This window comes from Myodes glareolus, chromosome 3 (genome assembly GCF_982192425.1).
Source record: "Myodes glareolus chromosome 3, mMyoGla1.1, whole genome shotgun sequence".
Lineage (NCBI taxonomy): Eukaryota > Metazoa > Chordata > Mammalia > Rodentia > Cricetidae > Myodes > Myodes glareolus.
The window spans coordinates 77,097,882-77,114,016 of record NC_142028.1 but is presented as its reverse complement, the minus strand read 5'-3'; the positions used below and the strand labels follow the sequence as shown (position 1 = coordinate 77,114,016).

The window sequence follows — 16,135 nt, the reverse complement described above, 5'->3', positions numbered from 1 at the left end:
AAGAAAGAAAGAAAGAAAGAAAGAAAGAAAGAAAGAAAGAAAGAAAAACCCAGGCTGATCTCACACTTCAGATTTTCCTGCCTCAGCCTCTGGAATGCTGAAATAAAACCTGTGTTCCACCACACCCAGATCAAACATTTTTCAAGAGGGAGGAGAAAGGTTTTGGGGTTTGTTTTCAGTACCACAATGTCTTAGGGTTACCATTACTTTGAGCAAAATGCGAGGAGCGTTAACCAAGTTGGGGCAGAATGGGTTTTCAGCTTATGTTTCCACATTGCTTTGTTCATCATGAAGAAGCCAGGACGGGAAGGACCTCAAGCAGGGCAGAAACCTGGAGGTAGATGCTGAGGAACAAGCCATGGAGGAGTGCTGCGTACTGGTTTGCTCCTTATGGCTTACCCAACCTCTTTTCTTATAAAACCCAGGACCACCAACCTATGGATGGAGCCACCCACAGTGGGCTGGACCCACCCCCATCAATAACTAGTTAAGAAAATGCCTTACAGCTGGGTCTTAGGGAGGTTTATTCTCAGTTAAGTTTCCCTCCTTTCAGTTAACTGTGGTTTGTGTATCAGGTTGATATACGACTAGCGAGTACATAATTAGCCCGGTATAGGGGCTCATATTCATAATCCCAGCACTAAAGAGGCTAAGAAAATATCGGTCATGTATTCAAGGTTAGCCTGAGCTACATAGCTAGTGTGTCTCAAACAGACAAACCAAACAAGGCCTTCCTCAGTTGCGCAAGCATGGGCCACATGAGATTTGTCTTCAAAATAAATAAAGTAAAAAAGAGCCATGTGTGTTTTGCATGCATGCTAGTAGTCTAAACTCTTAGGAGGTAGAGGAAGGAGGTTCAGAATTTCAAGGCCAGTTCCAGAGCACGTTTGATGGCAGTTCAGTAGCACAAGAGAACACGTCTTAAAAGTGGTAGCAAGGAAATACACATAGTATTCCTTATATACTTAACATAAGCCTTATGGTCTTCAAAGAATTCAAGTTCATATCCTGGCTCCCTAACTTGTAGTTATATGAACCAAAATGTATTTAACCTTGTTACATCTCCAGTCCTCATCTGTAAAGTAGAAACAAAAACGGTGGCTATATTATACTATACACATAGCTTATAGACATTAGTGACCTTAAGTCATACGATGGCCATACGATTATTGATTAGACAAACATTAAACATTCCATTCTTGTTACAATAATTGCCTATTTTTATACTGTTTATAGTGAATGTCTAGAAGCATGAGTCAGAAAGACACTGTGATGATTAATTTTAATTGCCAAACTCGAATGGGTTATAAAATGCCCAGAGCACCAGGGGACCACACTTTTGAGTGTGTGTAAATCTTCCAGAGTGGATAAAATAGTGGGTAGGAACACTGCCTGGTTCTAATATAGGCGGTGCTGACATGTGAACGAGCAGCCTCGTGTTCCCGCCACCGTGGAACCACGGGTCACCACGCCTTCCTTTGATGGTGGACAGTGTCCCCTCGAGCTTCAAGCCAAAATAGCCCTTCTTCCTTCAAGAGGCTTTAGTCAGGCACTTAATGAGAGCGTCTGGAAAGGAAATAATACAGGTATGGGAAAGTAGGAGCACTGCCATAATAAACTTGACCTCACGCCTTCTGGACTCATGTGTGCAAGGGATGCTGAAGAGCCTGGAGCTATAGGGTGAGAGAAGCCCTAGCCCTCTCTCTCTCTCTCTCTCTCTCTCTCTCTCTCTCTCTCTCTCTCTCTCTCACTGTCTTTCTCACAGAGATCCACCTGTCTCTGCCTCCCACGTGCTGGAATAAAGGCATGCACCAATGCACCACTGCCAGGCACTCTCTTTCTTCTTCTTTCTCTCTCTTTCTCTTTCATTTTCTTATTCTCTCTCGTTCTATCTCTTCTCTCTTGTTTCTCTCTGTGTCTCTTTCTCTTTTCTCTCTTTCCCTCTTTTACTTCCCTCACTCTCTCTTTTTCATTTTTTCTCTCTTGTTCTCTCTCTTTCTCTTTTGCTCTCCCATGGTCTCTCTCTCCTTCTTTCTCTCCTTCCCTCTCTTTCCCTCTCTTTCTTTTTCTCTCCCTCTTTATTCTTTTGGATTTTTCTTTAGATTACCCTAGTTGTCCTGCATCTCACTTTATAGACTATGCTGACCTCGATCTCAGAGCTCCACCTGCCTCTGCCTTCCAAGAGTTGGGATTCAAGGTGTGCGCCATCATTACCCAGCCCCAGCCTGGATTTCTTAATGAGACACCTTACCTGCAAAAACCGAAGGAAAGTCGTGTGTGCAAAGATACGTTATTTTTTGAAAATAAAAATAAAAATTGTCAGTTTATTATGCTATGCTTGTAACAAGACTACTACCAATCAAGCCAGTTGGAACTTGAAATTCCTTCTCTCTCCCTATGTAGCTGAGAGTGTAAAATCAGACCTGTGGAGCTGCAATAAGGAATTTTGAGAGAGATGTAGCAGCACACACTGTAATCCCAGCATCTGTGAGGTAGAGGCTGGAGAATAAAGATTTCAAGGTCATATTGGTCACACAGCAGGGTTAAGGTCTCAACAAATCGAAACATGAAAATAATTTTCCTTTTTGTGCTTGAATATAGCATCTGGGATCTGTCACCCGCAGGAACTCTCTGACTGTTGTATAGTTCAATAATGGCATAGTGGGTAAGGTCACTTCCGGCCAAGCCTGATGATCTGATTTCATCTTTAGGTGCCATATGGTGAAAGGAGGGAAGTACACTTGAAAGAATCGGCACAGGAAACCACTTCCTAAATAGAACCCCAGCAGCACAGACACTGAGAGAAACAATTAATAAATGGGACCTCCTGAAACTGAAAAGCTTCTATAAAGCAAAGGATGCAGTCAACAACACAAAATGACAGTGTACAGAATGGGAAAAGATCTTCACTAAACCCACAACAGACATAGGTCTGATCTCAAAAATATACAAAGAACTCAAGAAATTGGACACCAAAAGATCACATAATCCAATCAAAAATGGAGTACAGACCTAAACAGAGAACTCTCAACAGAGGAATCTGAAATGGCTGGAAGACACTTAAGGAAATGTTCAACATCCTTAGTCATCAGAGAAATGCAAATCAAAACAACTCTGAGATTCCATCTTACACCTGTAAGAAGGGCCAAGACCAAAAACACTGATGACAACTTATGCTGGAGATGTTGTGGGGAAAATGGAACACTTCTGCATTGCTGGTGGGAATGCAAGCTGGAACAGCCCCTGTGGATATTAGTGTGGTGATTTCTTAGAAAATTAGGAAACAACCTTCCTCAAAACCCAGTAATACCACTATTAGGTATATATCCAAAGGATGTCCAATCGTGCCACAAGTGAAAATAGTGTTCAATATTGTTCATAGCAGCTTTGTTTGTCATAGCCAGAACCTGGAAACAACCTAAATGCCCCTTGACCAAAGAATGGATAAAAAAAAATGTAGTCCATTTACACAATGATGTACTACACAGCAGAAAAAATAATAACGACATCTTGAATTTTGCAGGAAAATGGATGGAGCAAGAAAACATTATTTTGAGTGAGGTAACCCAGATACAGAAAGACAATTATCACATGTACTACTCATAGGTGGTTATTAAATATAAAGCAAAGAAAGTCATCCTACAAACCACAATCCTAGAGAACTTAGACAACAATGTAGACTCTAAGAGGGACTTACATCTTACATAGATCTAATCTACAAGGGAAGTAGAAAGTATAAAAAGACAAGATCTCCTGAGTAAATTGGGTTCATGGGGACCTTGGGGGACAATTGAAGGGAGGAGGGGAGAGGCAGGAAGGGGAGCAGAGAAAAATGTAGAGCTCAACAAATATTAATAAAAAAATAAAAAAAAATAAAAAAGAGGAATTTATTCTTTTTTATGTGTAGGTGAACATACGCCAAAGTGTGTTCTTTGGGTGTTGTTTCCATTCAGTTTTTTTCTCTCTCTCTCCCTCTCTTTTTTTTTTTTTCGTTTTTGAAGATGTGTAAAAACCCCAGGTGTTCTGGAACTAGCTCGAACCCACAGAGATCCACCTGCCTCTGTCTCCAGACTGCTGGGGTTAAAGACCTTGTACTACCACTGCCTGACCTGTTTGTTTTAAAGAATTTATGTGGATGAATGTTTTTCCTGCATATGCACTATGTTGGATGCTTTGGAACTTGGGTTATGGATTGCTGTGAGCCACGCTGGGTGCTAGGAATTGAACCTGCATCTACTACAAGAGCAATAAGTGCTAGTAAGCCATTTCTTCAGTCCCTTAGATTTTTTTCCTTATTTATTCATTTATTAAAAATTTCCACTTCCTCCCATCCTCCCATTTCTCTTCCACTTACCCCTCCCCCCCTCTAGTCCTAAGAGAAGTCAGGGTGCCCTGCCCTGTGGAAAGTCCAAGTCCCTTCCCCTCCATCCAGGTCTAGGAAGGTGAGCATCCAAACAGATTAGGCTCCCAAAAAGCCAGTACATTCAGTGGAATCCAAATCTGGTGCCATTATCATTGGCTTCTCAGTCTGCCCTCATTGTCAGCCACATTCAGAGAGTCCGATTTGATCACATGCTCGTTCAGTCTCATTCCAGCTGGCCTTGGTGAGCTCCCATTAGATCAGTCCCACCATCTCCGTGAGTGAACGTACCCCTCGCGGTCCTGACTTCCTTGCTCATGTTCTCCTTCCTTCTGCTCTTCATCTGGTCCTTGGGAGCTCAGTCCAGTGCTCCAGTGTGGGTCTCTGTCTCTATCTCCGTCCATCGCCAGTTGAAGGTTCTTTATCAATGGCTTCTCAATCAGCCCCCTATTTCAGCCACATTCAGAGAGTCCTGTTTGGTCGCATGCTCATTCAGTCCCGGTCCAGCTGGATTCGGTGAGCTCCCATTAGAACAGGCACACTGTCTCAGTGAGTGGACCAGCCCCTCGCTGTCAGATTTCCTTGCTCATCTTCTCCCTCCTTCTGCTCTTCAATTGGACCTTGGGAGCTCAGTCTGTTGCTGTGATGAGGGACTTTGTCTCTATCTCCAACCATCTCTGCAGTCCCTTACTCTTTGAGGCAGAATCTCTTATTGATCCAGAACTGGACATGTGGGTGTGGCTGGCAAGCTCTCAGAATCTGCTTCTCCAGGGCTGGTTTTATAAGCATCATTTATAAGGCCTGACTTCTTTTTTAATAGAGGCTGTATGAACCTAATTTATTTCCTCACAAGAGCACTTTGTGGCTGAGCTATCTCCATAGCTCCCACTATTCATAAAAAATTAGGTTTAAGAGCTGCCTCAGGGCTGGAGGTGTAGCTCTTGGTAGAGTGCTTGCCTGGTGTCTGCTTTGCTTCTCCCTTCTGTGTTATCTTGTGACTGAAAGCAACTTGGGGTAAGTGAATTTAAAACAGTCCAGGACCAGCTGCAGGCTAGGAATGGTACTGTGTACAGTGGACTGGGCCCCTGTAAGTCAATTAGCCTCCCCGCCTTATAAAAAAAAAAATCCCACAAAATCTCCACAGGCCAACCTTTTTTGTTTTTTGCCTTGTTGAGACAGGGTTTCTTTGTGCTTTGGAGCCTGTCCTGGATCTAGCTCTGGTAGACGAGACTGGCCTTGAACTCCCGTACATCCATCTGCCTCTGCCTCCCAAGAGCTGGGATTAAAGGCACGTGCCACCACCGCCCGGCAAGGCCCATCTGATTTAGGCAATTCCACAGTTGGGTTTTCCTATCCCAGGTGACAATAGTTTACTGTCAAGTTGATAGAAATTATTACTGTGTATAGATGAATGCACCTATAAGGCTCAGAGGCCAGTTTCATGGATTTGGCTCTCTCTACTTTACATGGGTCCCAGAGGTCAAACTCAGGTTGGTATGCTGGTGTGGCACACAGTGCCTTTACCCCACCTCACTATCTTGTCCTCATCTTGTCCACGTACTGAGAAAGATTCTAATGAATAATGAAAGGCTCCCTTGAGCCCTGACCTTGGATCACTTGGTCTTTGGATTTTCCAGAGACAGCCAGGAAACACAAAGTTTTAAGAACGTAGCAGGCGGGGCCGGGCGGTGGTGACGCATGCCTTTGATCCCAGCACTCAGGAGACAGAGGCAGGTGGATCTCTGTGAGTTCGAGGTCAGCCTGGTCCACAAGAGCTAGTTCCACGACAGGTTTCAAAGCTACAGAGAAACCCTGTCTCAAAAAAACAGCAATAAATAAATAAGTAAGTAAGTAAATAAATAAATAAATAATGAATTAAAATTCTATGTTCTGCACTCACTTATGGAGGCCAAAGGACAATTGCTAGAGTCTGGTCTCTCCTTCTACCATGTGGATCCCTGGGGATGAACTGAGGTTGTCAGGCTTGGCTGCAAACACCTTCCCTCACTGAGTCACCTCACCAACTTCCTGCTCTATTTCTTTTTGTTTTTGAGACAAGGTCTCTCTATACTTCTTGCTGGCTTAGAATTCCCTGTGTAGGCTGGCCTTGAACTCCTTGAGATAGTACTTGCCTCTGCTTCTGAATAGGAGAATTAAAGGCACATGCAACCAAGCCTAGCCTGATCTATTTAATTTTTTGTTTAGGGAGAGGATTTTTCTTAATAAACCTGTCTGTTCTCGAACTGTGTAGACCAGGTTGACCTCAACCTCACAAAAAACCTCCTGCCTTTGCCTCCCGAGGGCTTGGCGTATACAACCACTATCCAGTTTGCCTGGTTTGTTCTTAAAACTTTGGGTTTCCCGGCTGTCTCTGGAAAATCCAGAGGCAGAGTAAGGCAAGGTCAGGGATCAAGGGAGTTCTTGGTTATTCTTTAGGATGTTTCCATGAGTAGGTGGAGAAGAGGAGGAGAGGACTGTGAGGTGGGGTAAAGGCACTGAGGTGCCACAGCAGCATGCCAACCTGAGTTTGACCCCTGGGACCCATGTAAAGGAGAGAGAGCTTAATCCATGAATGTGCCCTCTGAACCCCATAGGTACATTCATATATATACAGTAATAATATCTTAAAAATGAGGGAAAGGCCCGGGCAGTGATAATACACGCTTTTAATACCAGCACTCGGTAGGCAGAGGCAGGTGAATCTCTGTGAGTTCAAGGAGAGCCTGGTCTACAAGAGTTAGTTTCAGGACAGGTACCACTACATTCTCTATTACATCGCTCATTGCATCAGGGGACAGAAACAGGTACTCAGTGAGAAGCCACCTGTGAATGGGTACATACAAACAAGGCCTGTGGGTCCTTTCCAGGAAGGTCCAGGGCCTGGTTTTATGCACATCACAGTCTTGCTCATGGCTGGTTGTCATTTGACTTCCTCTTAGAACTTCAGAATACCCTTTCTAGCCTGGAACCCAGCAGTTCTCAGTCCCATGCCCACAGCCTTGGGCCAGAGGATCTGTTCCTTCAGGGCCCCAAGATCTTGCGGAGTGACCTGTAAGAACTTGTAAGAAGGATGAGCTAGATGAAGCGTCCATCTGAGGCGGTCTTCTTATCCCCTCTGGTGTGTGCGCTCTTTCCCGAGGCATCTCCCTGTCCAGCCTTCCTGCTCCTCAGCTAATTTAAAATAAAGTGGCTTGGTCTCCCTGGTGTGTTTTCTATGTGTCTTCACCTGTTGGGAGCCACCTGGAGGCACAGGTGGTCCTGCAGTTTGGAGGTAGCCATGTGGGGCTGAGCACCCCTGCCTGCACCCTTGCTTGCACATGCGCAGACCAGCAGAATGGCATTAACCAATCAGGACAGCGTTCAAGCCGCTCCACCGTTTAAAAGCAGCTGCCTCGGGGCCCAACGCTCTCTCTAAGCTTTCTCTCGTCCCTGCTCTATCTTCCCTTCCCCCAATTTTCCTCAATCCCAAAGGGCTCCGAATAAAGATGTGACCAGGGAAGGAATTCTCGTTTTTGGTGGCGTTCATTCCTGCTGGTCAGGATGCACGCCTCAACTGGTGCTCGAAACTCCGGGACGCTGAGGGACCCTGACAACTACACCGGGGGACCCTGAGAAGGAAGCGCCCAGCAACGTGCTGTAAGCCCGGAGAAAAAAAGCTGAAATCAGACACCAGCACAGAGAGCCTTGAATTTCAGAACTCTGAACACGTGGAGCGGTGAGTGACGTCAGTGAATCCCCCAAAAAGGGGAGGGAAAAGAATTTCAAAGGATAGGCCTAAAAAGAAAAGAAAATACAAAAAAAAAATCAAAGTTAAGGTATCTGAAAGAAGGTACAGAAAGCAACGGGGAAGAAAAATCCCTTAAGTTCAGTGCAGGAGGAATGTAAACAGCAGCAAAAAAGGCGAGGTAACTAAGGCGGGACTTTGAGGACGATGGGGTACGGGAGACCGCGGCTTCCGCTCCCCCTCCGTCCACCTGCGTACTCGCTGTTAGAGACTGGAGGCAACAGTCTCGTAGGGAGGCGAGCTTGATCACTGCCTTCCCTGTTCTTAAAGAGCCACAGAGCTTTTGGAGGTGATTTTCGCCTAATTTTGATAAGAGAGCTCAGTCTCTGGCTCTCACGTACAAAAAACTTTAATTTTTGACTGAGAAAGACAAGCTGCTTGATCCTGCTGAGAGTGCTGGCGGCAGCCGGCCCGCCTTTGAGCGGTAATGCCTGATTAGAAACACGGAAGTGGGCCAGGCACGGTGGTGCACACCTGTGATCCCAGCTACTCAGGAGGGAGACGCAACCAGTTGCTGGCGGGGAGTTTGCTGGAGGCCTACGAACAGCCAGGTCGCCATGGCGACGGGCGGGCTAAAGTCCGTGTGACATCAGAGGCTATATGTCCCGGCCTTCTGGCGGGGCTATGGTTTTTGGAGGACTTTTTCAGCACCTGAGCGGACTCGCTTGACTGAGGCGGAAGCTGCGTGGTGAGCAGCAGCGCCGCTTAAGACCTAAAGACGGAGACCCCTGGGAAGGTCTGAGACTGGGGCCCCCGCGGCCCTAACCGGGCCCCCCACGGGTGGGCGGATGCCCCCCTCGCCGGAGCTTGGAAAAGACTCACAGCCGGCGGTGCGAGTTCATTGCCTGAGGTGAAACGTCGAGCCCGTGCACGGCCCGGGGCGGGGCCATGCGGAGCGCGCCATAAGGGGCCTTAAAGGCGGAGCTGTGGCAGCCCGGCCACTGCTGCCGCCGACCTCAGCCAAGGTCGCCGAGAATTTAGTCAGATAAAAACATTTGTCGCCAAAAATTCAGTCAGATAAAAACATTTATCCCCCAAACATCGCCCCTTCGTCAGCAGGAAGCAGTCACAGATTGATGAGCAACTGGTCCTAATTATCATAATAAAGGCGCGTCAACCTGGTTATCATTATCTATTGCCCCTGGCAACGGGTGAAATAAACAATGCTACCTAGAGGTTTTTTCATCTGAATAGGGGAGCTGGAGAGATGGCTCAATGGTTAAGAGCACTGACTGCTCTTCCAAAGGTCCTGAGTTCAATTCCCAGTGACAACTGCTTTGGTTTTTAAACAATAGAGGGGGACTACTACCAGTGACAGCTTCCCCCAGAGAAAGGATTTCTCTTGCATTCTTTACACTTAATTTTTAATTCAAAATTTTGCTGGTACAGGCAAACAAGATTTGCTTTTTGAAACAGAGACCTGCAGATCTCTAAGTTCAAAACCAGCCTACTTCCAGTACTGATTGTGCTGAATTTTTACACTGAGAGTTTTTAATACTCTTAAATGTTAATTTGGGAGGAGAGTTTTGTTTATGTTTTTCTAGGAATGCTGACATACATCTGGATGCCAGCAAGACTGACAGGAGAAATAAAGAAGAGAGATGACCCAGTGGATGCTGAGTGTCCTGCTGTGGAAGATTCGTGCGGAAGCAGCAGAGATGACCTTCTGGGCAGTGCCAAGAGCAGCTGTTTCACACCATCGACTTGAGCAACACCCTGTGCAACCTCTTATCTCTCAACAATTTTCTGACTGACTCTACTTTGCCTTTTCCCTCCTTGGGAATGGGTGGGAGCAGAGATATTCTTGGCATGCTGCGTATAGGTGGAAGTGCTGTATGTCTTTGATTGGTGTGCTACCTGCTAGCCCAAGTGAGGTGGGGACCAGATTGGAAAATAGTTTTGCCTTATTGCTCTTAAAGACAATAATTAGGGGGAGATGTTGGGAGCCACCTGGAGGCACAGGTGGTCCTGCAGTTTGGAGGTAGCCATGTGGGGCTGAGCACCCCTGCCTGCACCCTTGCTTGCACATGCGCAGACCAGCAGAATGGCATTAACCAATCAGGACAGCATTCAAGCCGCTCCACCGTTTAAAAGCAGCTGCCTCGGGGCCCAACGCTCTCTCTAAGCTTTCTCTCGTCCCTGCTCTATCTTCCCTTCCCCCAATTTTCCTCAATCAAAGGGCTCCGAATAAAGATGTGACCAGGGAAGGAATTCTCGTTTTTGGTGGCGTTCATTCCTGCTGGTCAGGATGCACGCCTCATTCACCCACATGAGATCGATTCTGCTGTCCATTTCCTTCTCACCTAACTGCTTCCTGTGACCTCTGCCTCTGATTTCTGACTTGATAGACACACGTTTGACTCCAAGTTCAGGTGAACTTGGAAAGCAATGATTTCCCCTGTTGTGGTGAGTAAAATGGGTTCAGATGTTGGTCTGAGGCAGGCAGTATTGATGAGATCTCAGAGGAGCGTGTGGTTCCCTGGTCGGCACTAGATCTAGGCAGTCACACTGTCAGACGGCTTATTGTAGTGATATTTCATTTGTATTTTCGTAAATCAAGCTTGCCTGAAGACCAGAGTGTAAAAATACCACCCTAGTCAGTCTCACATATCAGTTAGTGGAGTCACACACCTTTAATCCCAGTAGATAGACTAGTTTGCCATAGAAACTGGGCGGGAGTGGTCCACGCCTTAATCCCAGCCCTAGAGAGGAGTATAAAAGAGGAGGAGACAGCTCTCAGCCAGTCTCATTCTGAGGATTCCTGGAGGAAGGATCACCATTTTGAGACAGTGTCTTGTATTATTTGCATTGCACTATATTGAACTTTTAAAACTTGTAGGTCAGGCCTGCGCAGACCTCTTCAAAGCCGAAGGTTGCTTTTGGAGGAAGTGGCCTTTTTGCGTCCCGTGACCAAAGCGCCTGCCGTTACTACTTTCTCGAAGCTCCTCTTGGCCGGTTGCCCGGACACTCCAACGCCAAGATGCCTCGGATTATGATCAAAGGAGGTGTATGGAGGAATACCGAGGATGAAATTCTGAAAGCAGCGGTAATGAAATATGGGAAAAACCAGTGGTCTAGGATTGCCTCGTTGCTGCATAGGAAATCAGCAAAACAGTGCAAAGCCAGATGGTATGAATGGCTGGACCCAAGTATTAAAAAAACTGAATGGTCTAGAGAAGAGGAGGAAAAACTCCTACATTTGGCCAAGCTGATGCCAACTCAGTGGCGGACCATCGCGCCCATTATCGGAAGAACAGCAGCCCAGTGCTTGGAACACTATGAGTTCCTCCTGGACAAAACTGCCCAGAGGGACAGTGAAGAAGAAACAATAGATGACCCCCGGAAACTAAAACCTGGAGAGATCGATCCAAACCCAGAAACAAAGCCAGCTCGGCCCGATCCGGTTGACATGGATGAGGATGAACTTGAGATGCTTTCTGAGGCTCGAGCCCGCCTAGCTAACACTCAAGGAAAAAAGGCTAAGAGGAAAGCAAGAGAGAAGCAACTGGAAGAAGCAAGGCGCCTTGCTGCCCTCCAGAAAAGACGAGAGCTTCGAGCAGCTGGCATAGAAATTCAGAAAAAAAGGAAAAAGAAGAGAGGAGTTGATTATAATGCTGAAATTCCTTTTGAAAAAAAGCCTGCTCTTGGCTTTTATGATACTTCTGAGGAGAATTACCAGGCCCTTGATGCAGATTTCAGAAAATTACGGCAGCAGGATCTTGATGGGGAACTAAGATCTGAGAAAGAAGGAAGAGAGAGAAAAAAAGACAAACAGCGTTTAAAAAGAAAAAAAGAATCTGATTTGCCATCAGCTATTCTTCAAACTAGTGGTGTCTCTGGATTTACTAAAAAGAGAAGCAAGTTGGAGCTACCTGCCCCTCAGATTTCAGATGCAGAGCTCCAGGAAGTTGTCAAGGTAGGTCAGGCCAGTGAGGTTGCTCGGCAGACCGCAGAGGAGTCTGGAATCACAAACTCTGCTTCCAGCACTCTCCTGTCTGAGTACAATGTCACAAACAACAGCATCGCTCTGAGAACACCACGGACACCGGCCTCCCAAGACAGAATACTGCAGGAAGCTCTGAACCTCATGGCCTTGACCAATGTGGACACTCCATTGAAAGGTGGGCTTAATACCCCACTGCATGAGAGTGACTTCTCTGGTGTGACCCCACAGCGGCAGGTTGTGCAGACTCCAAACACGGTTCTGCCTACCCCTTTCAGGACTCCTTCTAATGGAGCTGAAGGGCTGACTCCCCGAAGTGGAACAACCCCCAAACCAGTCACTAATGCCACCCCAGGTAGAACACCACTTAGAGACAAGTTAAACATTAATCCCGAAGATGGAATGGCAGACTACAGTGATCCCTCTTATGTGAAGCAGATGGAAAGAGAATCTCGTGAACATCTCCGTCTAGGGTTGTTGGGCCTCCCTGCACCTAAGAATGATTTTGAAATTGTATTACCAGAAAATGCTGAGACAGAGTTGGAAGAACGTGAAATGGATGATACTTACATTGAAGATGCTGCTGATGTGGATGCCCGAAAGCAGGCCTTACGAGATGCTGAGCGTGTGAAGGAAATGAAACGAATGCACAAAGCTGTTCAGAAGGATCTACCAAGACCATCTGAAGTAAATGAAACTATTTTAAGACCTTTAAATGTAGAACCACCTCTAACAGATTTACAGAAAAGCGAAGAATTGATCAAAAAAGAAATGATTACTATGCTTCATTATGACCTTCTACATCACCCCTATGAGCCATCTGGAAATAAAAAAGGAAAAAAGGCTGGATTTGCTACCAACAATGCTGAGCACATTACCTATCTTGAGCATAGCCCTTATGAGAAGTTCTCCAAAGAAGAACTGAAAAAGGCCCAGGATGTTCTGGTCCAAGAGATGGAAGTGGTAAAACAGGGAATGAGCCACGGAGAACTCTCCAGTGAAGCTTACAACCAGGTGTGGGAAGAATGCTACAGTCAAGTCCTGTATCTTCCTGGTCAGAGGTGCTACACAAGGGCTAATCTTGCTAGCAAAAAGGACAGAATAGAATCTCTTGAAAAGAGACTAGAGATAAACAGAGGTCATATGACAACAGAAGCCAAGAGAGCTGCAAAGATGGAAAAGAAGATGAAAATTTTGCTTGGCGGTTACCAGTCTCGTGCTATGGGGCTCATGAAACAGTTGAATGACTTATGGGACCAAATCGAACAGGCTCACTTGGAGCTACGCACTTTTGAAGAACTCAAGAGACATGAGGACTCTGCTATTCCCCGTAGGCTGGAGTGTCTAAGAGAAGATGTGCAGCGGCAACAGGAGCGAGAGAAAGCGCTTCAGCAGAGATACGCAGATTTGCTGATGGAGAAAGAGACTTTACAGGCAAAGTTCTGAAGCGCAGCTGATGCTCTGCCACAGAAGAACTAGTTGCTGGTTTCATACTCTGCAAGCCGCAAACTTCCGTCTCTTCACTGACAAACTTCCCCAGCACCTGTGGTTTCTCAGTTGTTTGTTTTGAATGATCCCAATCTAGCGCGTTCCGTGTTACAGACTTGAACTCCAGAATAATGAGGGTTTAAATTATCCAGACGCTCATTCTTTGCCAGTGTCATATTTGCAAAATTTCGTAGTTTAGGCCTTTAATTTAAAAAGCCTGACTTTAAATACTGCCTGTGAGTTAAACCCTTGAATAAAAAGAACATTTGAAAAAAAAAAAACTTGTAGGTCAGGTCGCTGCTGCTTGCGCTCCTCACCTCCCGGTGGACTCGGAATCACGGGAGCCACGGCCACGATGGCGACTTCGGGCTCCACGCGCAAGCGGCTGCTCAAAGAGGAGGACATGACCAAAGTGGAGTTCGAGACCAGCGAGGAGGTGGACGTGACCCCCACGTTTGACACCATGGGCCTGCGGGAGGACCTACTGCGCGGCGGCATCTATGCCTACGGTTTTGAGAAGCCTTCAGCAATTCAGCAGCGCGCTATCAAGCAGATCATTAAGGGGAGAGATGTCATAGCACAGTCTCAGTCTGGCACCGGCAAGACGGCCACCTTCAGCATTTCAGTCCTTCAGTGCTTGGATATCCAGGTTCGAGAAACCCAGGCTTTGATCTTGGCTCCAACAAGAGAGTTAGCTGTACAGATTCAGAAGGGTTTGCTGGCTCTGGGGGACTACATGAGTGTACAGTGCCACGCTTGCATCGGGGGCACCAATGTTGGCGAGGACATCCGGAAGCTGGACTATGGGCAACATGTTGTGGCGGGCACCCCTGGCCGTGTCTTTGATATGATTCGCCGAAGAAGTTTAAGGACACGGGCTATCAAGATGTTGGTTTTGGATGAGGCTGATGAGATGTTGAACAAAGGTTTCAAGGAGCAGATCTACGACGTGTACAGTTACCTGCCGCCAGCCACACAGATGGTTCTCATCAGTGCCACATTGCCTCTTGAGATCCTGGAGATGACCAGCAAGTTTATGACCGGCCCCATCCGCATCTTGGTGAAGCATGATGAATTGACTCTCGAAGGCATCAAGCAGTTCTTCGTGGCGGTGGAAAGAGAGGAGTGGAAATTTGACACTCTGTGTGACCTCTACCACACGCTGACCATCACCCAGGCTGTCATCTTCTGCAAGACCAAGAGGAAGGTTGACTGGCTGACAGAGAAGATGAGAGAAGCCAACTTCACTGTGTCATCCATGCACGGGGACATGCCCCAGAAGGAGCGCGAATCCATCATGAATGAGTTCCACTCAGGTGCCAGCCTAGTGTTCATTTCTACCGATGTCTGGGCTCGCGGCCTGGATGTCCCTCAGGTGTCCCTTGTCATTAACTACGACCTGTCCAACAACAGAGAACTGTACATTCACAGGATTGGGAGATCAGGGCAATACGGCCGCAAAGCTGTGGCCATCAATTTTGTAAAGAATGATGACATCCACATCCTCAGGGATGTAGAACAGTACTACTCCACCCAGATAGACGAGATGCCCATGAATGTGGCTGACCTGATCTGAAGCTGCTGCTCGTGCGTCAGGGACCTGGATATATGGCGCCTATTGTGAGCTCCTCCTTGGAAACGGGAAGCCTTTACTTTATGGGGGTTAATTGTCTGGGGCAGATGTTGACAAGGAAGGAGGTTTAGAGTCCCTTCGGAAGAGGTATAAAAAAGGACCGAAGCCACAAGGCACCACTGGCAAGGGATTGTGGATTGTTGATGATGATGTGTGCTGGACTGCTATCTCTACCACTAAGCCGGAAAAGGAGGAGGAAGAGGATGGAGATTTGCCTGTGGTGGCTGAGCTTGTGGATGAGCGTCCAGAAGAGGTAAAGCAGATGGAGTTCTTTTGCTCCAGGGCCAAAAGGAAGCTCCTGGGAGACCACGGTGGAGATGGACATTTTCATCATGATGAACGAGATCCATCTCCTCCCTGGAGGACTGGTCATGACACCCCAGATCCCTTTCCCCCAAGGAGATTCCGTCAGGACTCAGACACATCAGACCAAGCTCGCCAGCAAGAAGTCTGTGGAGGAGCTTGCCTACAAGTGGAGTGTGGAGGACATGTAGCTTCTCCGAGGCTGTGCGGTGCTGTGGTGGTGGTGGTGGCAGAGGACAGCCCGACTTCCAGCTCTAATGCTTGTCTTGCTAGACACAGACCAGAAACTTGCGCTCAGTTCTGACCTCTGGACTGGGCACCTACCCTTGTCTGTGTCCATGTTGTCTGTTGACTGACTGACAGAGACTTCTTTATCCCAGGGTTTGTTCTTAGCCAGTGCTTTCCTTCTTATTTTTAAAAATAAACACATATTTATTTTTTTGTAAAAAATAAATAAGTAAATAAATAAAATTTGTATGTCTAAGATGTGCATGGTAGCATATGCCTTTAATCCCAGCACTTAGGAGGCAGAGGCAGGCGTATTTCTGTGAGTTCAAGGCTAGCCTCGTCTATAATTTCAATTCTTGGACAGCCAAGGCTGTGCAGAGAAACCCAGGCTCCCTA

The 16,135-nt window shown here is 46.7% G+C and overlaps 3 pseudogenes; all 3 read left to right on the top strand.

The window, feature by feature from the left end:
* Positions 1–8,861: 8,861 nt before the first annotated feature.
* LOC148122709 (Nuclear RNase P) lies at positions 8,862–9,004 on the top strand (annotated as a pseudogene).
* A 2,047-nt stretch (positions 9,005–11,051) lies between these two features.
* LOC148122708 (cell division cycle 5-like protein pseudogene) lies at positions 11,052–13,575 on the top strand (annotated as a pseudogene).
* A 313-nt stretch (positions 13,576–13,888) lies between these two features.
* Positions 13,889–15,766, top strand: LOC146892317 (eukaryotic initiation factor 4A-III pseudogene; annotated as a pseudogene).
* Positions 15,767–16,135: the final 369 nt, after the last annotated feature.